General features: G+C 38.9%; 1 pseudogene; it reads right to left on the bottom strand.

The window, feature by feature from the left end:
* LOC142455513 (mRNA turnover protein 4 homolog pseudogene) overlaps positions 1-21,335 on the bottom strand; it is a 54,627-nt pseudogene extending 33,292 nt beyond the window's left edge.
* Positions 21,336-21,608: the final 273 nt, after the last annotated feature.

The following is a 21,608-nucleotide window of genomic DNA, read 5'->3' as shown; positions in this document are numbered from 1 at the left end:
CCTGACCCCACCATGCCCAAGTCAGATGCTGAGAGTGCGCAACAGAGCAGCAAGGGGAGCGGAGCAATGAAGTCCCCAGGGAACACCAAAAATAGACTGCGGGGGCCCAGTGCATGGCGCCCATCAGACTCCACTGGAAAACACTCGTAAAGGACAACAAATAGACCTGGAACTGTTTATAGGCTTTTCGCTTTTTGTGTCATTGCCTTTTTCTTGTTATTGTTGTAGCTATTGTTTTATTTTCTGTTGTTGCTTTGTTGTGCTCAGTCTTGTGTTTGTGCATATTGTTGTTGTTGCATGTCTACCTGGATGGGATAGGCAGGATAAACAAGCTGGAAGTGAGAACAATGGGAAGACAGTATGGTGGACATGGGAGGGGGGGCAGGGGAAAGGAAGTGGGTGTTAACAAACTCAGGCCCAAGGGAACAGCCAGTGACTGAAAATTGATGGCAAGGTGGGTGTAGGAGGTCTGAAAGGGCTTGATCAAGGGCAATGTAACCAAGAGGAATTACTGAAACCCTAATGCAGGCTGAATATGATAGTGGGACAAAAGGAAAGTATAAGGAAATAGAGGAAAGAACTAGGAGGCAAAGGGCATTTATAGAGGTCTGAATACAGGCATGTACATATGTAAATATATTTATATATGACGATGTGGAAATAGATCTATGTACATATATTTATAGGTTTAGTATTAAGGTAGCAGATGGATATTGGATCTCTACTCAAGAACTCCCTCAACACAAGAACCCTTTGGTCTAATAATCTGGCACTCTGAGATGCTTTCCTTCTGACATGATCACTGAAGACAAAGTGTGTGCATAAGCAAATGTGGTGAAGAAAGCTGGTGGTGCCAGATTATCAAAATATATAGCATCCGAGGTCTTAAAGGCTTGAAGGTAAACAAGCGGCCATCTAGCTGAGAAGTAACAAAGCCCACAAGGAAGAAGCAGACCAGCCTGTGTGATCACGAGGTGTTGAACTTTGTATGTAAGAGCAATTGATGGTCTTTTCCACAAGCACTCCCTTGTCTAGTTTTACCTCCTTATATTGTGCTTCTCCATCACGTCTTCTCACAGTCAATTTGATTTGTTTCTCCATCACGTCTTCTCACAGTCAATTTGATTTGTTTATTCCATTTGCAGAAGTCCATGTGTATAGTCTCCTTTTTTGTTGTACAAAAAGTTATTTTCTATGAAGAACCCAGTCTTCATCGCAAATTTCTAGCACGCAATCTCTATCTTTGGTTCCATCGCCCAAACCGTGTTTTCTCACAATGTTCTTTGCTCCTTGTTTCCAACTTTTGCATTCCAATAATGATTGATATATCTTGATTGCATATCTGATCAATTTCCCACTGAAGCTGTGGGTAGAACGCTTCAATTTCTTCTTCACTAATTTATTTGGTTAGTGCATAAATTTGAATAATAGTTCTATTTATTGTATTTCTTTGAATGGGGATAGATAAAACCCAATCACAGACAACATTGTTCTGCAAGATAGATCTTGAAATATCCTTTTTGAAGATGAATGCAATTCCATTCTTTTGATTGTGTCATTCTCAGCATAGTGAACCATATGATTTTCTGGTTCACTTGTATCTCATTTCAATTTTGACAACTTCTAATATACATAACTCATAGTTTGTATATTTCTACTTATTAACTGATGCTTGTAGCTATCTCTTCCCAGTTTGTGTTGTGTCCCATCAGCAACTGAAGACTGACGACTCTATTCCATCAGGCTCTGCTCCTTTCGTGTCAGTACATTTAACATTACTTTTGTAAGGCATTTCTTCCTCAGTCATATTTTGAGTGCTGTCTGACCTGAGGGACTCATCTTCTGGCACTATATCTGAAAATGTCCTGCTTCTACTCATGATATTTTCACTATCTGACAATGTTTTGATGCTATCTATAATGGTTTCCAATGGCTAATTATTCTGAGGTGGACAGTCAATTCCCTCTTCATCATCTGCTCTTAGCCTAGAAGCTCTGCTAAAACCTGTTCATTCTACATCACCCTGATAGAACTTGAAATATCAGTGACATAGCTTCCAGACGTACATCAACATAGGAACCACTACAGTATGATAGCATGAGAGACATGTGGTTGATGTTGTATCTAGCATCCAACAATTAATTAGAAAACTCACAACTTGTATGTCTGACAAAGAATATGTTCAGACTGTGGTGTATTTAGCCTGGCGATCTACTTACAAAAAATGAGCTATTAAAAATAATATGGAACACAACTCTCCTATGTAGCACATGAGATGTTCATGAGTCAGAGTTGATTAAACATTGACTAGGTTTGGCTTTCTTTTTTTCCTTCCTAAGATAGGAAAATTGTTTAAATTCTAAGCATTGATACAGCTCAAATCTACAGTTACTTATTGATAGACACAATGATTTAATGGGACTGAAAGCAAAAGTGTAACCAAGACACTCTTCCTAATCTCACTTATACTTTGTTAATCTTTTTTATTTAACATACAAGGGGATTTCAAAATATCTGTGGAAAATGAAATAAACATATTAAAAGATAATAGACTGAAAGACAATGAAGTGAAAATATAGTGAAAAATTTCCATGAACTTATTGAAGCCCCTTCATTCACATATTGCCTCTTAAAAATGGAGACAGACAACAGAGAAGGGGGTGAAGGGATACTCTGGATAGGGCAAGATATGACAAAATATTAATCTATAAATTATCAAGGGCTCATAAGGGAGGGGGGAGCAGGGAGGGACGGGGAAAAAAAAGAGGACCTGATGCAAAAGACTTAAGTGGAGAGCAAATGCTTTGAAAATGATTAGGGCAAAGAATGTGCGGATGTGCTTTATACAATTGATGTATGTATATGTATGGATTGTGATAAGAGTTGTATGAGCCCCTAATAAAATGTTAAAAAAAAAGAATTACCTGAGTCCCACCCCCCAAAAATAGAAATTGTTGTATATTGTAATAAATTTGATTTTAAGTATGGATAATTCTCTAATATTCTCTATACTACTAATATATTATCTGGGATATTTCTTAGGTTTTTAAAAATGTCTCCACTTGGGCTTATATAAGATCCCCTATCCCCTATCTGTAAACTTCTTATTGAATTACATCACCTAAAGATCATCTTTTATATAGAAAATAATTAAGTATACCATTCTGATACCTTAATATTTGGATAATTTTATTGTGATGATTATCCCTAACTAAATGACAATGGGGAAAAATAAACATCACTGAGCTCTATAAGTTCTTTATTTTACTTTATGGGTAGGTTTGGAGTGACATTAAAAATATAAAAGTAGAAAAATTGACATAAAGAGAAATTATGACATACAAATCATATGTTATATGACATAATGACACATATAAAAACTTTAAAATCAACTACTATTTTCTCCAAACAAATTAAAAACTCATACTACTAACCAAGTGATATAAATTGAAAACCAATGCATTCTGATAATATCTAGCTTGTTTATTGGTTTTTAGAAATTATTGGTGAAATATGTTTACATGACCAACTAAATGATTCCCTTGGCCTACTCCTGATTTGTCCCAAGAAACCATCATAATGAAGTGTAAATCACCAAGTAGCATGTATACCTGCCGAATGTCCTAAATATAGGGTTAAATTAGATTCTCTGTAAACTTGTTGAACGCCAGGTCCTTTCCTGTGATGATGGCCTATAAGGGATTAATCTTAGACAAATTAATCACACTCTCTCACATCAGAACCTTCCAATTCTTTTCCATTGACTTAGTATTCAGTTGACGTATACTTCCATAAGTAGATCATTTCTCTTAACTATAGTGATATAGTTAATGACTCTCAATTTTTCCTCAGCTTCCACTAAACATTGCACAATGAAATTAAAATTATTTTCCTGTTTAAAAATTTTTTACAGGCAACTAGCTGGTAACCAGTTGGTAACCAGACTGCTAACTGCAAGGTTATTGTTACGGTTAAGCCCATTGTTGCAACCACTGTGTCAATCCATCTCCTTAATGGTCTCCTTCTTGTTCACTGCCCTTTTGCTTCCCACGTATGATTTCTTTTTCCGGGGTTTTATATCCCTTGATAACATGTTCAAAGTACATGAGATGAAGTTTCACCTTCCTCCCTTCTAAGGAGCATCTGGCTGTACCTTTTCCAAGACAGATCTGTTTGTTCCTTTTACTCACTGCCTTGGAGTTGGTTCCATGTCATAGTGGCCCACTCCTTGTGACCCTATAGGGCAGTGGTTCTCAAGATGTGGGTCGTGACCCCTTTGGGGATTGAATGACCCTTTCACAGGGGTCACCCAATTCATAACAGTAGCAAAATTACAGTTATGAAGTAGCAATGAAAATAATTTCATGGTTGAAGGGTCACCACAACATGAGGAGCTGTATGAAAGGGTCGCAGCATGAGGAAGGTTAAGAATCGCTGCTATAAGCCAAGGTAGAACAATTCCTTGACATGATATCCCTGGCCTTTTCCTCACCTATGGAGTTTTCAATTTTCTAAAAACTTCCTAATAAATACCTATGACCTTCCTGTGTCCTTTGAAAACCTCTGTCAAGGAAAACCCTTTGGGATCCTCCTAAAAGTTGCCCTCATCTCCTTTTCTTGAATTTAAGTGGTTTAGCAGATCCCCGTTGGACACCACTGTTTTGATTGGAACATGTTTTCTGGATTGTATTGATAAATTCAAGATTGTTCCCCCATTATGATTTGACCCATAAAATCATCATTAACTTGGATCTTGCTGAAAAGATTGAAGCAAGGGTCAAATTTTAAGATCCTGAAATTTTGCTCAAAGCTTTTCTCACTACTAGAGCTGGATGCTTGTTGAGGTCAAGAAATTGACTTAAAATTGAAAATGTGAGATCCCCACTTCAGTAGATATTAAATCATCATCAATTCTATAGTTCTGTTCTATAAACTTCTGGGCTTCAGCTACACTTGCTTCACTTGTCAAGGTTGAGAATTGCAAAACAATTTCCTTTAGGAAGATTCATACATGAATGGTACAAATGTGGTGGAGATGAACAATGTCTTCAATGCCGCAATTTCAAAAAGTCTCTCTTGCTCTATTATCCCCGATGCCAGCCACTCCCCCTTTCAGTCTTAGTCTTTAGTCTTCTCGCATGTATCGGTGTTCCTCTATACACTTCCAAGTTGCCCAGCGTTAATGGAGCATTCAGAAAATGCGTCACCTGGTTGTAGAGGCCACAAATCCCAAATCTGAGATTTAAATCCCCGTCTAAAGTATCTTTCTTATTTGTACTGAAGTGGGGCCGTTGGCTCACAAGACCACAGAAACTGTTGACTAGGCCATGAGATAGGCTGCTGCTGCAAAAACTGGAGGTCAAGAAAAGGCAAGACAGCTAGCTGTAGGATCCAGAGCAAGAGTGTAAACTTTGCCCAAGCTGCCCAAGCCCAGTTACAGAGATATGAAACATGGCAGCCACACAGGGTAGAGTTGAACTGCCCCACAGTGTTTTCGAGGCGACATCCTTTATGGATGCAAGCTGCCACATCTTTCTCGTATGGAAGATGTAGTGGGTCCAACCCTAACCTTAAACAGGCAAACACTTCCTTAACTGTGCCACCAGGGCTCCTGTACACCCCACCCACTGCATCAAGTGATTCCAACTCATAGTGACCCTCTCTAGTGTTTCTGAAGCTGTAGACCTTTACAGTAGTGCATGGCCTTCTCATTCTTCCATGGACAGAGTTGGTGGATTTGAACCAATGACTGTTCATTCAGCAGTGTAGCACCTTCCCGACAGCATTACCAAAAGTACTTGCTGTATACACGTATCCTTCCTTTAAATGCACCATTTTCTTAAGGAAAATATCCCCTAGCAATTTCTTCCCATAACTTGGGTGTCCATGACCGCTCAGTTTGCTTGAAATGCCTCAGGCAGGACCTCCCCCCTTGTCCTCAGAGTGACATATAAGCATTTTGCTTCAGTTTTTAGGAAGTCCGTTGATTAATTCAAACAAACCAACACTATACTCGGTTATTAAAGTACTCTCTGCTTACTCTAGAAACCAAGGCTAATAATCCTGAACTGGAGCACAGCTGCTGCTTATAGCCAGTGACTAAGTGAGGCTGGGGGTTCCATTCAAGTCAGTGTAGTCTCAGAAAGCCATACAGTCTTCCGACCTTCAAGCTCCGGGGACTGCTGTGACCCTCCCGTTGCTCCACGGCGGGCTAACAAGACTAGTCCTGTCATTTTCTGCTTGGTTTTAAAAACATTTTCTGTGGGATGCTGGAGGTAGAGATTAGATATCCATCATTTTAGAAGATATCTTCATTGTTCTGATCAAATTTTAAAAAATCAAACCAAACTAAAATAGATGCTATAAATAACTAAAATTGATAAATGAGGATCTCTCTGCTGTACGTGGGTTGGGAGGATCCCTACTCTGTCTTGCTCTTCCGTTCCCACTGAGATCTGTTTGACACCAGGGTGTCTTGAAAGTACTACCCTTTGGTACGACCCATGAACGAGAAATGAAAATCATGTGAACTTAAGTTCAAGTTATAAAGGTCAAAGATGATCATTCAATTCCCTTGATAAATGACTTTAATATCTTCCATGCAAATAATTAAACATCCAAACATCTTAAACTGCCTTCAAGGCCTTCTAAGTTCTGAACCCTATCGGACTTTACAGTCATAACCTGTATTTCCAGCTTCCCACTGTCAGACCCTAAATACTCAAACCATGCCGAGAAACTTTCCCTGGTCATTAGCATCAACTCGACGGCAGTCTGTTTTTTTACTGTAACAAAAATATCACGAGATGACTTTAAAGAAAATTGAAATTTGTTCTGGTAGCTAAAAGGCCAAATCTGTGTCAATTTCCCCTCTGAACTGCTCTCCTCGTTTCTGGTGTCTGTTAATGTTCCTTGATATTACTTAATTTGTAGGTGATTTTCACACAGCATCTGACCTCCCCTGTGTAAATGTGTCTATTCTGATCTTTTTATAACTCAGAAGTAAAAATGCTTAGGATATAATCCACACTGACATGCCCTCCATTTGATAATCGATCACATTACATTATATTGCATTATGGAAAACAATAACTTTACGGGATGGAAGGTAATCTGCTATACCCAAGACCGATTGATTTAGTCACAAGTAACTAATCCAGGAGAGCAAGTAGAGTAGTGTTTAGCCAAACAAGCTGAAAACATAGCCTAGCGAGGTTGACACATACAATTAGCACCCCCGCCTCCAACCACTGACATCGCACCATCTGAGCGCTTCCGTACACTATTATTTTTCTTGGGGTCCTGTTTCATCACTTGATTTTAATTGGCAATCCCTTTTCAAGGCTCAGATTCGGCATCAACTCTCTGTAAAGCTTTGTCGGACACTGTTTGTAATGATATGATCTTTCCTATTTTATCTAAGTAAATATTTTCTTTCCCAGTGGTTTATGAACTCTTGAGGCGCTAGGGTAATATTGCAATTTCCCTTCCTTTCTATCCTCTACGATACCATGATATCTGATACAGAGATCTAACGTAGTTAATACTTACTGAATGAGCAAATAAAAGATTCCAACATTATAGAAAAGAAAAAATAGTTAAATAGATTTGCTTAGATAAAATCCATTTGAATCCAAATCTGTAGCTTCCCTACAATAAGAAACATATGAGTTTTCGATAAACAAGTTTATGCTCATTATTTTTGACAACATTAGATCCCTTTAAGTAACCTTCCCAGTATTTTAATTTATGTCAACTTCCTGTTTTAGGGCTTTTCTATTTCTCAGCATCTGCGAGGATCAGAGGGGCCATAGCCCGGCAGGAGATCTGTGCGCTAAGAGATGTTGCTGCACTTCAAAAGGAAATAGTGTCTCTCTAAGAAGACTCTGATTCTGAACCCCTGCCCAGTCCTTGAAACTCAAAGAAAAGTCCCTGTTAATCTTACATGTTAGTCTAATTTTTAAAGTTTTAAATTCCACTATAATCTCTTGTCTGGAACATTAATCTTTACCACTTGAAGGGCCAGTTTGCATTATTGTTACTTAACTCTAGAGGTTAATCTTTAATTGTATATTTCTGGCTGGTAGTCTTTGCTGTAATTTGGCATAACTTAAACCACAAATATTTTGGGGGGGGTTCTTTTCAGTTCAATGACCATATAGACCCAAATGGAGAGCAAGGTATCAAACTCATTCAATTCACTGGCAGCAAATCAACTCTGACTCACGGGTACCCTGTGGACAAAATAGAGCTGCCCCTGTGGATGTTTGAGGCCCTAAATCTTTCCGGGAACAGAAAGCCTTTTCTTTGTGCCTTGAGTTGCTAGTGGCTTTGAAATGCTGACCTTGCAGTTAGCAGCCTAATTTATAACCCACTCAACCACCAGGTCTCCTTAGAAGATATCAAGTACATGTTTATTCTTTAAAAACAAATTAAAAGTCAGAGTCCTTGGGTCATGTCTTTTTGAAACAGAGTTATGAATAGTTTGAAGTAAAAACAACCTACATTTTTTTGTTTTGAAAATTAAAAAAATCATTTTATTGGAGGCTCGTACAACGCCTATCACAATCTTGACAGATTAGAATTACCCTGTAGGCCTCCCTAAGCTATGTTATCTGTATGGCAGCAGATTTCCAGGATTTTTTCCTACCTTAAAATTTTAATTTATTATTGAAGTTTGAGAGTTCTTTAAATACTCCAAATACTCTCTTAGGCAGTGATCTGGGTTGATAATAGAGTTTGCCTCATTTCCTATTTTCCAGAGATCACCACCATTTGTTGTTTCGTGTCCTATGTCTCAAAAACCATAATTATAGGGGTTTTAGTTTGTTTTGGTTTTTGGTTGTTTTAGGTGATAAGGTAAACTGAGTTCCTGTTATTCCATTTGGGCTGAAAGAGAAAGTCCTTTTCAAAAAGTTAAACTATATATATGAAGTTTTAGATTGATCTGTACCTTTTAGTATCTTATTGGATGAAAGTAAATAAAATCTAAATCCTAAGGAAAATTCAAAATGATTTAGAGATTATTTACTCATTTTTGGAATGAAATGTTTTTAAAGCTACTATGTGTACTACATATATTGCAGCAGTACATTGACAGACGTTCAGGTCAGATTTAGAAGAGGCACTTGGAACAAGGGATATCATTGTTGATGTCAGGTGGATGTCGGATCAAAGAAGCGAATACCAGTAGGATTTTACTTGTGTTTATTGACCATGCCAAGTCAATTTGACCGTGTGCATCATTACAAACTATGGCTAGTGTTGAGAAGAATGAGAATTCCAGAACACTTAATTGTGCTCACGTGGAGATTGTCCTAGAGCAAGAGGCAGTTGTGCAAATGGAATAAGGTAACATTATATGTTTTAACGCCAGGATACATGTGTGACAGGGTTGTACCCTCTCACCATACTTGTTCAATCTGTATGCTGAGCAACTCATCAGCGATGCAGCTTCAATGAAGAAGAATGTGGAATCAGAAGGAAGGCTTATTAATAAGCTGATGATACAACCTTGCTTTGCTGAAATGGAGGAGACTTGAAGCATTTGCTGATGAAGATCAAAGACTACAGCTTTCAGTAGTGATTCCAACTTAATGCAAAGAAGACCAAAATTCTCAGAATGGACCGATAGGTAACATCATGACAAACAAAGAAAAGATTGATGTTGTCAACGGTTTTGCCTTACTATGATAAATAATCAATGTTCATGGAAGCAGCAGTGAAGAGATCAAGAGGATCCATTGGGTAAAATCTGCAGCATAAGACCCCTTTAGAGTATTGAAAAGCAAGGACTTACTTTGAGGATTAAGGTTCACCTGATGCAAGCATGGCATTGTTAATGGCCTCATATGCATGTGAAAGTTGGACATTGAATAAAGAAGACATAAGAAGAATGGATGCATTTGAATTTTGGTGCTGGAGAAAAATATTGAAAATACGATGGACTGCTAAAAGAACAAATCAATCTGTTTTGGAAGAAGTCCTGCCAGAATGATCCCTGGAGGCAAGGACAGTAAGACTTTGTCTTACATAATTTGGGCACGTTGTCAGTAGAGAGCCATCCCTGTTTGGCAGAGGGGAAGCAGATAAGAGAAATGCTCTCAAGAAGATGGTCTGACATCACAGTTACAACAATTGGCTCACGGAGAGGAACATCGGTGAGGAAGGCACAGGACCGGTTACCGTTGCTTCTGTTGTACATCAAGTTGCTATGGGTCGGAACTGACTCCACAGTACCAAACAGCACCCCATATCAGGCACTCAGGCTTGTGCTAGCACAGAAGAAATAAAAGAAGCACACATCCGAATGAGGAATTGATACTACTGTAACAGATGACCCATAGGATATCATAGAATGGAGAACCTAAACCAATCTCATTGCTCTAGAGGAATTTCTGACTCAGAATGTTTCTATAGGACAGAATAGAATTTCCCCTTGGGTTCTGAGGCTTTAAATCTTTACTGGAGCTAAAGCCTTGTCTTTCTCATCTACAGAGCAGCTGTAGAGCGTCAACTGCTCACATTGCAGTTAGCAGACTAAGGTGTGACCCAGGGTGCCACCAGGACTCCTTTGGGGACACAGGGTAGAGAGAAATAGATTAGCAAAAGCAAGGATGTTTTCCCATCGGAACTGCCTTATAGGACAATATTTACTTGATATCAACTTGGTTAAAGTGGCAGGGGAAGTGTATTCTGGGCACAGAGAGTGGTGTTCTTTGAATCAGTTAGTTTGAATTCATATATGAAGCACCTGACATGTCACACAGCACTTTAAGACAACACAGATGTAGTCCATACCCGTATGGAACTTATATTGAACGGAGGAGCTAGTATACAAACAACTAAGGAAATGGATAAAATAATGATGGATCATGAGAATTTCTAGAAGCAAATGAACAACGGAGGATAACTGAGGTGGGGAGCATAACTTGCTCTTTAAGAGAAGGTCCTTAGGAAATACCTTTTTGAGAAGATGACATTTTAACTGAACTCTAATGGAAGAGAATGATCTATCCCTGTAACAAATGAAGTAAAGATTATGTTGGATGACGGGAGTCGGGGAAGCCAGTGAAAGCTTCCGACACTAGAGCACAGAGTCGGGTGCTGTCTAGTCAGTTCCAGCTCTCAGCAACCCTGTGCACAACAGAATGAAACAGAGAAGATCGGGCCTGAGAAAGTCAGCAGGGGATTGATGCAAAGAAGAGTTGGCTAGGTAAATCTGAATCTTATTAGAAGACTTTATAAGAAAACCGGAGATTCCAGGAGACTTTAGGATTTGCAAAGTGTCCAGGATGGCACAAAGGAATTGAGCTTGATTGCGTAACAAATGATCAGGTGATTGACTTCCATAAGGTCATAGTTCTTGGAACTCCTCTGGAGCACTTCTCTGCGACACATGGGGCTGAACTGAGTGGCACTAGCTTTGATTCTTTGGTTTTAAGAACTGAGAGATTTCCATAAAAATAGGGATCCTATGAACTGCAGAAGAAAATATGAAGGCAAACCAGATGTGAGGATACCACAGAACCGTTCTTAAGGATAAAGGCATATCTTTCAAGATTTTCATAAAATTCTTGGGAAAATCATTCAAGGGATTTTGAAGAAGGGACCTAAATGTAGGAGGCATCGCTGATCAAGGCGTTTATTGAGGGGTGACCAATTAGTCCCCTGTGCCTCTGTATCTTTGCAGACAAAAGCATTGCAAAATAACTCAGTTATTTGTGACCTTGCTGCTAAAAACATTGAGAGATAACTCAGTTATTTAAGATCTCTTTAAGGTTCTTTTGAATCTTGCATATCCGTGTGATTGTCTTAGAACATAGTGCTTTTATTATTCAAATGTTAAGAAAGACTAGTTAAGTAGCATTTGCATAGATAGGAGTTTAAGAATGTTTTTTAAGTTCCTTGAAGTTTGTAGTGTAACCAATCCCATGTAAGAAGAGCATAAAAACCAAGCTGTGAATATACTCCAGTCCATCAGACTGTCTTCCTCCCAATTCCATGCTTTGTATATATTTCTTTCTTTTCCTTTCATCCGCGCGCCTCATTTCGGACCCAGCTTGATGCGGGATAGCTGGTTTAATCACCCGCACCTAAGCACAGTGTAAGTTAACTGAGAGTGTCTTCATTGTAAAAAACCCTGTCCTACTACTAAGCTTTAACAAGTGACCATGAAGAGGAAGTTTAAAGATGTTGTAGCCAGACACATTCTGGGATAGGAGTGAAGCAGCAAAATAATATCAACAAAGTGAAACACTGAAAGTAAAACCTTATCATCATGTCAAAGAGCTGTTTTGACAGGACATAATCCATCTATATCCCTGAGTTGGAAGATAAGAACAATAAAGTTAATAGCTTTCATGGCATTGATTTACATTCAGTGATGGTTACCTGGAACACAGGTTGAATAATTTTAAAGGAAGGAAGGAGTATGTTTTCCAATTCCCTGTGCATGGGTATGGATTCCTTTTTTAATACACGTGTAGTTAATGCTAAGCTGCAAAACCAAACTTATTGCCATCAAGTCAATTCTGAATTACGGTGACTGTAAAGGACATGTTGTGCAGATAACTGCAAGGTCAACAGTTCTAAGCCACCAGCTACAACAACGGAGAACGATGGGCCTTTCTATTCTTATAGAGAGTTAGTCTTAGAATCTCACAGAGGCAGTTCTACCCTACCCTATAGGGTTGCTATGAGTTGGCATCAACTCAATGGGAATGAGTGTGGTTTGGTTTTAGAAAGGATAGAGTAGAATGGCTACACAGAATTCCCATAGGCCATCACTTGTTTGTCAGGTTGTCCTATTCTGGTGGCTTGAATGTTGCTATGATGCTGAACGCTAGATACTGGCATTTCAAATAGCACTAGGAACATCAAAATGAACAGGCTTCACAGAGCTTTCAGAGTATAAACACACTACATAGAAGGAATAGGCATCTACTTCTGAGAAACTAACACTGAAAACCTTATGAATAGTAGCAAAACATTGTCAGATACTGAAGATATCATGAATAGCAACAGAACAACATAGATAGATCAGAAGGCACCTTGGCTGAGGTGATCTGCCTTCCGAAAGTGGAGCCAACCATAATAACATGGATGGAGTGAAGCTTTCTGGGCCTTTCTTTGCTGATTGGGTACCACTCAAAAGAGGAAGAAGCCGTTGCAAATACCTATTCATAGTTAGAACATGGATTGTTTGAAGTATGAAGCTAGGAAAATTGGAAATCTTCAAAAATGAAATAGAATGCATAAAAATGGTTATGCTAGGCATTCATGAGCTGAAATGAACTGTATTAGGCTTTTGAAAAAGACAACCATATGGTTTACGATGCCAGAACATCACATCCAAGAGAAATAGTCTTGAATTCATTACCAAAAAGGACATTTCAAGATCTATCCTGAAGTACAATGTTCTCCATGATAGGATAATATTTATTCTCATACAAGAAAATCTGGCCAGTAGAACTATTTTCACATTTGTGCACGAACCACTAAAACTAATGATGAAAAAGTAGAAATATTTGACCAATTTCTTCATTCTGAAATTGATCAAGCATTCTGAAGTAATATCAAACATTCAAAATTAGTAATAGTAGTGACTCTCTTTAAACTGTCTTATACTTTCTATTATGACAATTCAATAGAAAACAAACATTGGAAATGATGTCCATTATTTCTGAAGAGGAAACTAATGTAAATTATAGTATAACAATTTACAATGATTGATACAGAAATATTAATATTGTAAAAATATACTTTGGAACCTTTTCCTATCTTTATCATCTCCTCTGCACTTTAAAGGTAGCTTTAAAGACACAATCATTATATTCCATTCAGTTTTGATATTTTCAAAAGAGGTATTTTAATAGTAGGTAGTTACAGCTGTCTAGCTTGACTATTTCTCTTTTATACACCTCGGGTGGTTAAAGCTTTAAACACCTTGGGTGTCTTGAGGAACTATCAATGGACCATTAAACTGCTATATCACACCATAAAGCTATATTCCTGGCAGCAGTTGACCCGTGCCATCATGTCCTTCCTTGCACGCCTTCTAAAATAACAGTCTGACAGCTTTATGTACCTGTGTGTAGCTTAGTAATGTGATCTCAGGCAGGTTGTAGGGATCATGTTCAGCTCAGATATGGTGACCTCTGGTCAAACAAAGAACAATATGTCAGTCATGAGACTAATTTTCAATATAGGAACTTTGTTCTAAGTTATACCATAGTTTGGTACATGTCACTTTTGTGGAAGTCTTCAGCTCAAATCATAAATTTTTGGAAAGGAGATAGGCAAATGTATTTTTGAGTCCTTTCTGTTTTTGTACTCTAAATATTCATAGCCCAGTCAACTGTCAGTCAAAAGCATGAAATGCACTTCATGCATATCTTTGAAAATGCCTTATGGTCATTAGCATTAAATAAAAATGTGGCAAACAAAGCCAAGGACAATGGCTACTATGAAAACCTTGGTAGGTAAATTGAATGATGCACAACTTGTTGCCTTGAAAGAGGGATAGGAAACAGTTCAGATGGAGAGATTATTGTGAGGAAAATAATTTAAGCTTGATATGGAAGACAGGATTATTGAAAATAGCAGAAACTATAGAAAGAAGATTTTAGGAAGATCTAAGGAAGCAATGTGCCATAGGAAGGTCTGGAATAATGGGTGATTGAAGATGGGTGACTTTAGCTGCATTAACCTACCAGTCACGAAATGTTCTTCTTGTTAGTTACTATCAATTTAATTTCAAATCATTTCAATTAATGTGTGCTGAGTATGGCGACTTCAGAGGGTTTTCAAGGCTGTGCCTTTTAGGAAGTAAATCACCAGGCTACCTTCCAAGGCACCTGTCGGAGGGTTGAAGGTAGTGCTTGACCACTGGTACCACTCCGACATGTATGGATGAAAGGCAGCTAATTACAAAAGAAAGACACCATGTAAGAGAGAAGGCGAGGTCTTCTTGAACTATGAAATGTTATAATTGAATTTGCGAAGTAATTGACTAAATGAAGAGATAGTGTAAGTAGTTCACAAATTAGGCATATTGGAATGCATATTTCTAAATCTTTCTCCTGAAAGGATACATTGATAAAATAGTAAACTATTCTAACATATGCCTCTTGATCCAGAGCTCTAACAGCTAGAAAGTTATAGAACATATATCAATAATTGTAGACGGGGGGAAATAATTTGACTTAAAAATAGCAAAAGGAAATAGAATGATTGAAGAGGAGGAATTGATTTTTGTCGCAAAATAATCTTGGGATATATAGATAAATAAAATGTGCGGGTTTCAAGTGTGGGAGACGAGCTATTGCACATCTGTGACAGGTAAGCATAGTTTAACGGGTTAACCTGTTAGTTCTAACATTTAGTAATCCTGCATTGCTTTAGAGCAGATTGGAGAAACAGTATGGCAAGACATAACTCATTTTGTTGTCATTAGGTTCTAACTCATAGCGACCCTATGCCAATAGAGTGAAACACTGCTGGTTGTGGGTCATCCTCAGAGTTAAGTTTGAGCCCATTGCTGCAGTCAACATGTCAATCCAACATGTTGAGGGGCTTCATCTTTTTCAATTCCTCTCCACTTTACCAAGCACGATATCCTTCTCCAGGGTTGGGGCTCTCTTGATAGCAAGTTGAAAGTCTGAGAGACAAAGTTTTATTGTCCTCACTTCCAAGGATCATTCTGGCTATACTTCCAAGACAGAGTCCTTTGTATTTCTGGAAGCCCACGATACTTTCAATAAGTAGCTGTCATGGCACACACCTACTGAATGTTTCTCTACTCTGGGAATGTTGAAGGGAAAAAAAGGAGAACATTTTATGCTTTCACTTGGTCAGTACAACAATTATATGGGGTAGGAGCTCCATTCATTGATCAATAGTTTAGCCTTATATTTCTCAAGTGAAAAATGTAAGTTGACTTGTGTTATATAGCAGATAAATATTAGTGTTCAAATTACAATCCTTCTGGTCTGGTTTCAGAATCTTTAGAGTCTTAACCCCTCCACTAACTGCCTTATGGTATCTATGGAGAGGTTCTTCACTGGACAGAGCGAACAAGTGTTCAAAGTTATCCAAAGTTTTTTTTGTACATTTATCAAATATACATTGAGTTTCTATGGCTCCATTAAGATTAGAATTTACATCAGGGAAATGAAACTGTTTGGCTTCCTCATTGTATTTCACTTATATTTGTTTCTCCTGCAAACACTTCTCCAGTGTGGTTTATAAATTTCCTTACTATGGGATGGCCAATCTTTTCTCATCTATGGGCTTTTGGCTCTCAATGTCTTGAGATGAATTCCTGTGTTGGTAAGAAGTAGTGATATAAAACATTATGATTGAGGTCTAAGACATCCCTAGTCTATTGTGACTAGAGTTACAATCCCACAGATCTTAGATGGATTTCTCAGGTTCTGGACATCTTTGCTTTTGGGTGGATTGAAATTCTTGACCCTCATAGTTGGTCATGGACTCCTAGCGTTAACATCACTGGAGAACTTGTTAAAATGCAAAATTTCTGGTCTTGCCCCAGAGCTATTCAATCAGAATTTGGATTTTATTAAGATTTCCGGGTAAATGTATGCACATTTAATTTTGAGCTGTACTGGTTTTATGTTTATTTTCATTACTGACATCTCTTTGTGGTACTTGATTTCAAATGTAGCTTCTGTTCTATTAACCAACCTTCCTTTATGGTGCCTGGCATCTATTGGCTTATGGATATGTAATCAAATTCTGAAATATAACCTTGATTAGACTTCTGAGTATACCTAATTATCAAGTTTTTAAATGGCTATTTCTTGCTCTATCTCCTGCATTAATATGCTTCCACACATACCCACAGGTCCCTGGGTGATGTACATAATTAAACAGTTGACTACTAGACAAAAGGTTGGTAGTTCAAACCTACAGTGCTTTGGAATATAGGTCTCATCATCTGTTTCTAAAAAATCACAGCCTTAAAAATCCTAGACACCAGGGATTTCCATATCCCCAAAGTAAAATAATTGTAACAATATAATTACACTCTTTAATTAGTCCCTTATAAAACATGTGACTATGTGAACAAAGAAGCAATTTGTGTAGCAATCCATGATAATATTGAGACCTAATAATTTAGCTGCTATGGTGATACAGTAAAATCAGCAGAACCTCGTTCCCTAACTCGTGTCACATGTACAGGATCTGGTATCGTACAGGAAGGAGGACTTGCTGGGAGTGCTGGTTCCTCATTTTCTCATCAAGAAGCCATACAGTCATCCATCATGTTCAGTGGGAATGACTAAGGAACACCTCTCGTTGTCTCAGGAGTGTTGCACCTAGGGTTCCTCTGGTGTGAGAGACGGTTATTCAGTTTTAAGGATGAGTCATCCACAGGGGATTTCCTGTATAATAACTTACAAGTATAATTTAAAAGCACAGAGGTGTGTTTATACATATCCACCACACCCCTCCCCCTTCACAGTGTGCTTTTGCAAGTACTACCAGGAGTCCCCTTTGAAGATCCAATGTCAAATAGTATCTAAAAAAAGGAAACTATTTTTTTCTCTCTGTACAATTACCAAAAAAATGTTTTGCTTGATAAGTTTAGAAAACTGCACGTTAACAATTTGTCACTTAAGATAGAAACTTTAAGAAGTGACATATTTCTGTTATAATAATGACATTTGTCTTAGTATATTCGGTGAGACCTCTTTAAATGACTTCTCCATGCCATATCATTCCTACTGACTCTGTACATTGTAGGCATTGGAAAGGAGACTCTACAGGTGGGGACCAGTACTCCACAAAATCAACCTTCTAGGGAACTCTCTGGAGCCCTTCGTAATATTTCAAACACAACTCAGCCCAAATAAATGTCCAAAGGCAAAAAACATAATAACAAGAAATACATGCTCATTTGGTCCCTCAGAGATTGAGTTCAATCTTTAATACGATGCTCCAGGAGACAGTAGATTCATTCAGGTGTTAAAGTAAGAGGTTTTTCCTGATTTTGCTGGCTTCTGGGGTTGTGAAACAAGGAAGCCAAGAAGCTGGAAGATATACCAGGATGAAAGAGGATAAAGGAGGAAGAGGTTGATGGCTGATGGATGCAGAATTGTGTGGATCCATGGTAAGCAATATGGTAGTTCATCAACAGTTCCTAGGGCTGACAAACAGCATGGTAGGCTGACAGGAGTAAGACCCAAGGAACTTGATTCAGGATCCAGACCAGTAAGAGGAAGAACAGGGGGAACTCATTCTCTATTTATAGATATTAAATAGACTACATCCCTAAGGTATGTGGGATCATGTTACTGATATATGTTACTTATATCATCAAACTGTGACCTCACTTTATGGGAGATGCCTTACTACCAAACTATGGAAGATCCTGACCTACCCAAGTTAACATAAAATCTAATTATATTAAATAGGCCCTAGAGACAAATTAGAGCAATCTGATTAAGGCACAGTAGGAAGAAAGTCCTAGTGATCTAACTCCAAAACTCAGACAGTGAAAACTCTATTGATCACAATGGTCTGATCCACAACTGATTACAAGGACGAGGCAGCATTTCCTTCTGTTGGGCATGTAGTCACCCTGACATGGGCACCGAGCAATAGCAGCTAATAACAACCTCAGGACTCTTCAGATGGTGCCACCCCATAGTGAGAAATCAGCTCATCGTTTCATCATATCTTTCTTTGCCATATCTAGTGATTCTTAAATTTGTGTGTATGGATATATTGTTTTTTTCAAATGAATAGGTTGTTCCTTGAGGTAAAGGCAAGGTGGCTTGTAATTGTACTGGGTATATTAGTCATGAAGTCAAAACTTATTTTTTGAGCCTTTTTGAGGGCTGCGATACTTAAATAATGTGTGGTAGAAGAGGTTTTATACTTTACACTCTCAGAATCTAAAATGAGTCATGAGAAAAGGTAGTCCTAAATACTGAATGCTTTTTAAATCTCATAAAATAATAGTATGCTTTAAAAGAAAGTGTTTTCAAGAGTAGTAAGTATGGGGATGTGTCATTTAGCATTCATGATCCAGGCTATGAAGTAGGATGTTATGTGATTTAGACGCTGTGTGAACACCATATTAAAACACGGGAGCCCACTCCTAGTTGCCGTTGCTACTGTTGCTACTGGTGTGACTACTGGAGCTTCTGGCAGAGGCCAGAGTAACAGGCAGTAACAACAGGGCTCAGAAGGAAAAGACAGAGAGAGTGAGAAGACACAAGTGGAGAGGGGAAAAAGTGCACCCAGCCCTGCCTGTTCCACTCATCTGAGTAGCAGGAGCAGCCTGGACCCACAGCTTGTCACCATCACTCTTCCCTTATATACCAGTAAATCCCCAACACTGCTTCTGGAGCCATGGCCGCTGCAACATCTGTAGTCCAGTATTGCAGGAGCCGGGGATGTTGGAGGCTTTGAAGCCATTAATATACCCCCTGCCACACGCAGACCAGAACAGAACAAAACCAACCCAACCCAACCCACTGCTATTACATTGATTCTGAATCATAGCAATCCTATAGGTTAGATTAGAACCACGGTTGTTGTTGTTGTTATTAGGTGCCATTGATTTGATTCTGACCCACAGTAGCCCTCTGCACAAGAGAACAAAACACTGGCCAGTCCTGCCCGACACACAATTGTTTCTATGTTTGAGCTCACGGTGACTGTTACTACATCAATACGTCTTGTCAAGAGCCTTCCTCTTTTACTCTACCCATCCCCCTATTTACCAAGGATAACGTCCTTCTCAAGTGACTGGACTGTCCTGACAACATGTCCCAAGTATGTAAGATGAAGTTTCCCCATTCTTGCCAATAAAGAGTACGCTCGCCATACTTCTTCAAGACAGATTTGTTTGTCTCTTTGGCAAGCTATGGTTCATTCCATATTCTTCTCTGGCACCACAATTCAAATGCATTGACTCTTCCTCAGTCTTCCTTATTCAATACCCATCTTTCACATGTTCATGAGACAATTTTAAATGCCATGGCACCAGCCTATGTGACCACGAGCTGTTGAAGGGATCAGGTATCAAGCATCAAAGAACAAAAAATCATATCATTGTAAATGAGGGTGAGTGCAGAGTGGAGACTCAAAGCCCATCTGTAGGCAACTGGACACCCCCTTACTGAAGGGTTGTAGGGAGGAGATGAGCCAGTCAGGGTGCACAGTAGCAACAACGAAACATATAACTTTCCTCTAGTTTTAAATGCTTGCCCCCCTCCCCCCAGCCCACTATCATGATCCCAATTCTACCTTACAAATCTGGCGAGACGGGTGGATGTACATTGGTACAGATAGCAACTGGAAACATAGGGAATCCAGGAAAGATAACCCCTTCAGGACCAATGGTGAGAGTGGCGATACCCAGAGGGTGGAGGGAATGTGGGGTGGAAAGGGGAACTGATTGCAAGAATCTATGTATATCCTCCTCCCTGGGGGATGGACAACAGAGAACTGGGTGAGGGGAGACGTCGGACAGTGTAACATTTGAGAATATAATAATAATTTATGAATTATGTAGGGTTTATGAAGGGAGTGAGTAGGGAGGGAGGGGGGAAATGAAGAGCTGACATCAAGGGCTCAAGTAGAAAGCAAATGTTTTGAGAATGAGGATGGCAACATGTACAAATGTGCTTGACACATGGATGTATGTGTGGATTGTGATAAGAATTGTACGAGCCCCAATAAAATGATTAAAAAAAAGAATAATACACAAAAATAAAAAATAAAAATGCCATGGCTTGGGTTTGACGTGCCTTAGTCCTTAAAGTAAGGACGTTCCCTTACTTCCCACCCTTGCTTGTCAACACTTAAAGAAGCCTGTGCAGTAGATGTACCCAGCACAACAAAAGATTGTTAGATCTCTCGACTGCTGCTTCCATGAGCACTGATTGTGGATCCAAGCAAGACAACTTTTTCTCCATTTGATTACAATGTTGCCTACTGGTCCAGTTGTAAGGACTTTGGTCTTTACACTGAGTTGTCATCCATTCTGAAGGTTGCAATCCTTGATCTTCAGCAGGTGTTTCAAGTCCTTCTTAGATTCAGCAAACAAGGCTGTGTCATCTGCAGATCACAGGTTGTTCATACGTTTTCCTCCAATGCTGAGGCTGCATTCTTCTTCATATAATCCAGCTTCTTGATTATTTGCATAGCACACAGATTGAACAAGCATGATGAGAGGACACACCCTGAGGCATACCTTTCCTGATTTTACACCAGGCAGCACTCTGCTGTTCTGTTGGCACAACTGCCTCGAGATCCATGTAAGCGTTGCACGGGAGCACGCTGAAGTACTCCGGCATTCCTGTTCTGCTCAAGGTATCCATAGCTTTTATGACCCACACAGTTGAATGCATTGGCAGAAGCCGTAAAACACAATAAGCAGCTTTCTTATAGTCTCTGCTTTCAGCCAAGATCCATCTGATACCAATCATGATATCCCTATTCCACATACCTCTTCTGAATGTGGTCTGAACCTCTGGAAGCTCACTGTCAGTGTACTCTTGCAACTGTTGTTGGATAATCCTTATCAAAATTTTACTTGCATGTGATATTAAAGATATCGGTCTATAATT

The sequence above is a fragment of the Tenrec ecaudatus genome, chromosome 8, assembly GCF_050624435.1.
Source record: "Tenrec ecaudatus isolate mTenEca1 chromosome 8, mTenEca1.hap1, whole genome shotgun sequence".
In the NCBI taxonomy this organism is placed as follows: domain Eukaryota; kingdom Metazoa; phylum Chordata; class Mammalia; order Afrosoricida; family Tenrecidae; genus Tenrec; species Tenrec ecaudatus.
Note: the sequence above shows the minus strand (reverse complement) of the source record. Positions and strands in the feature narration are given on the sequence as shown.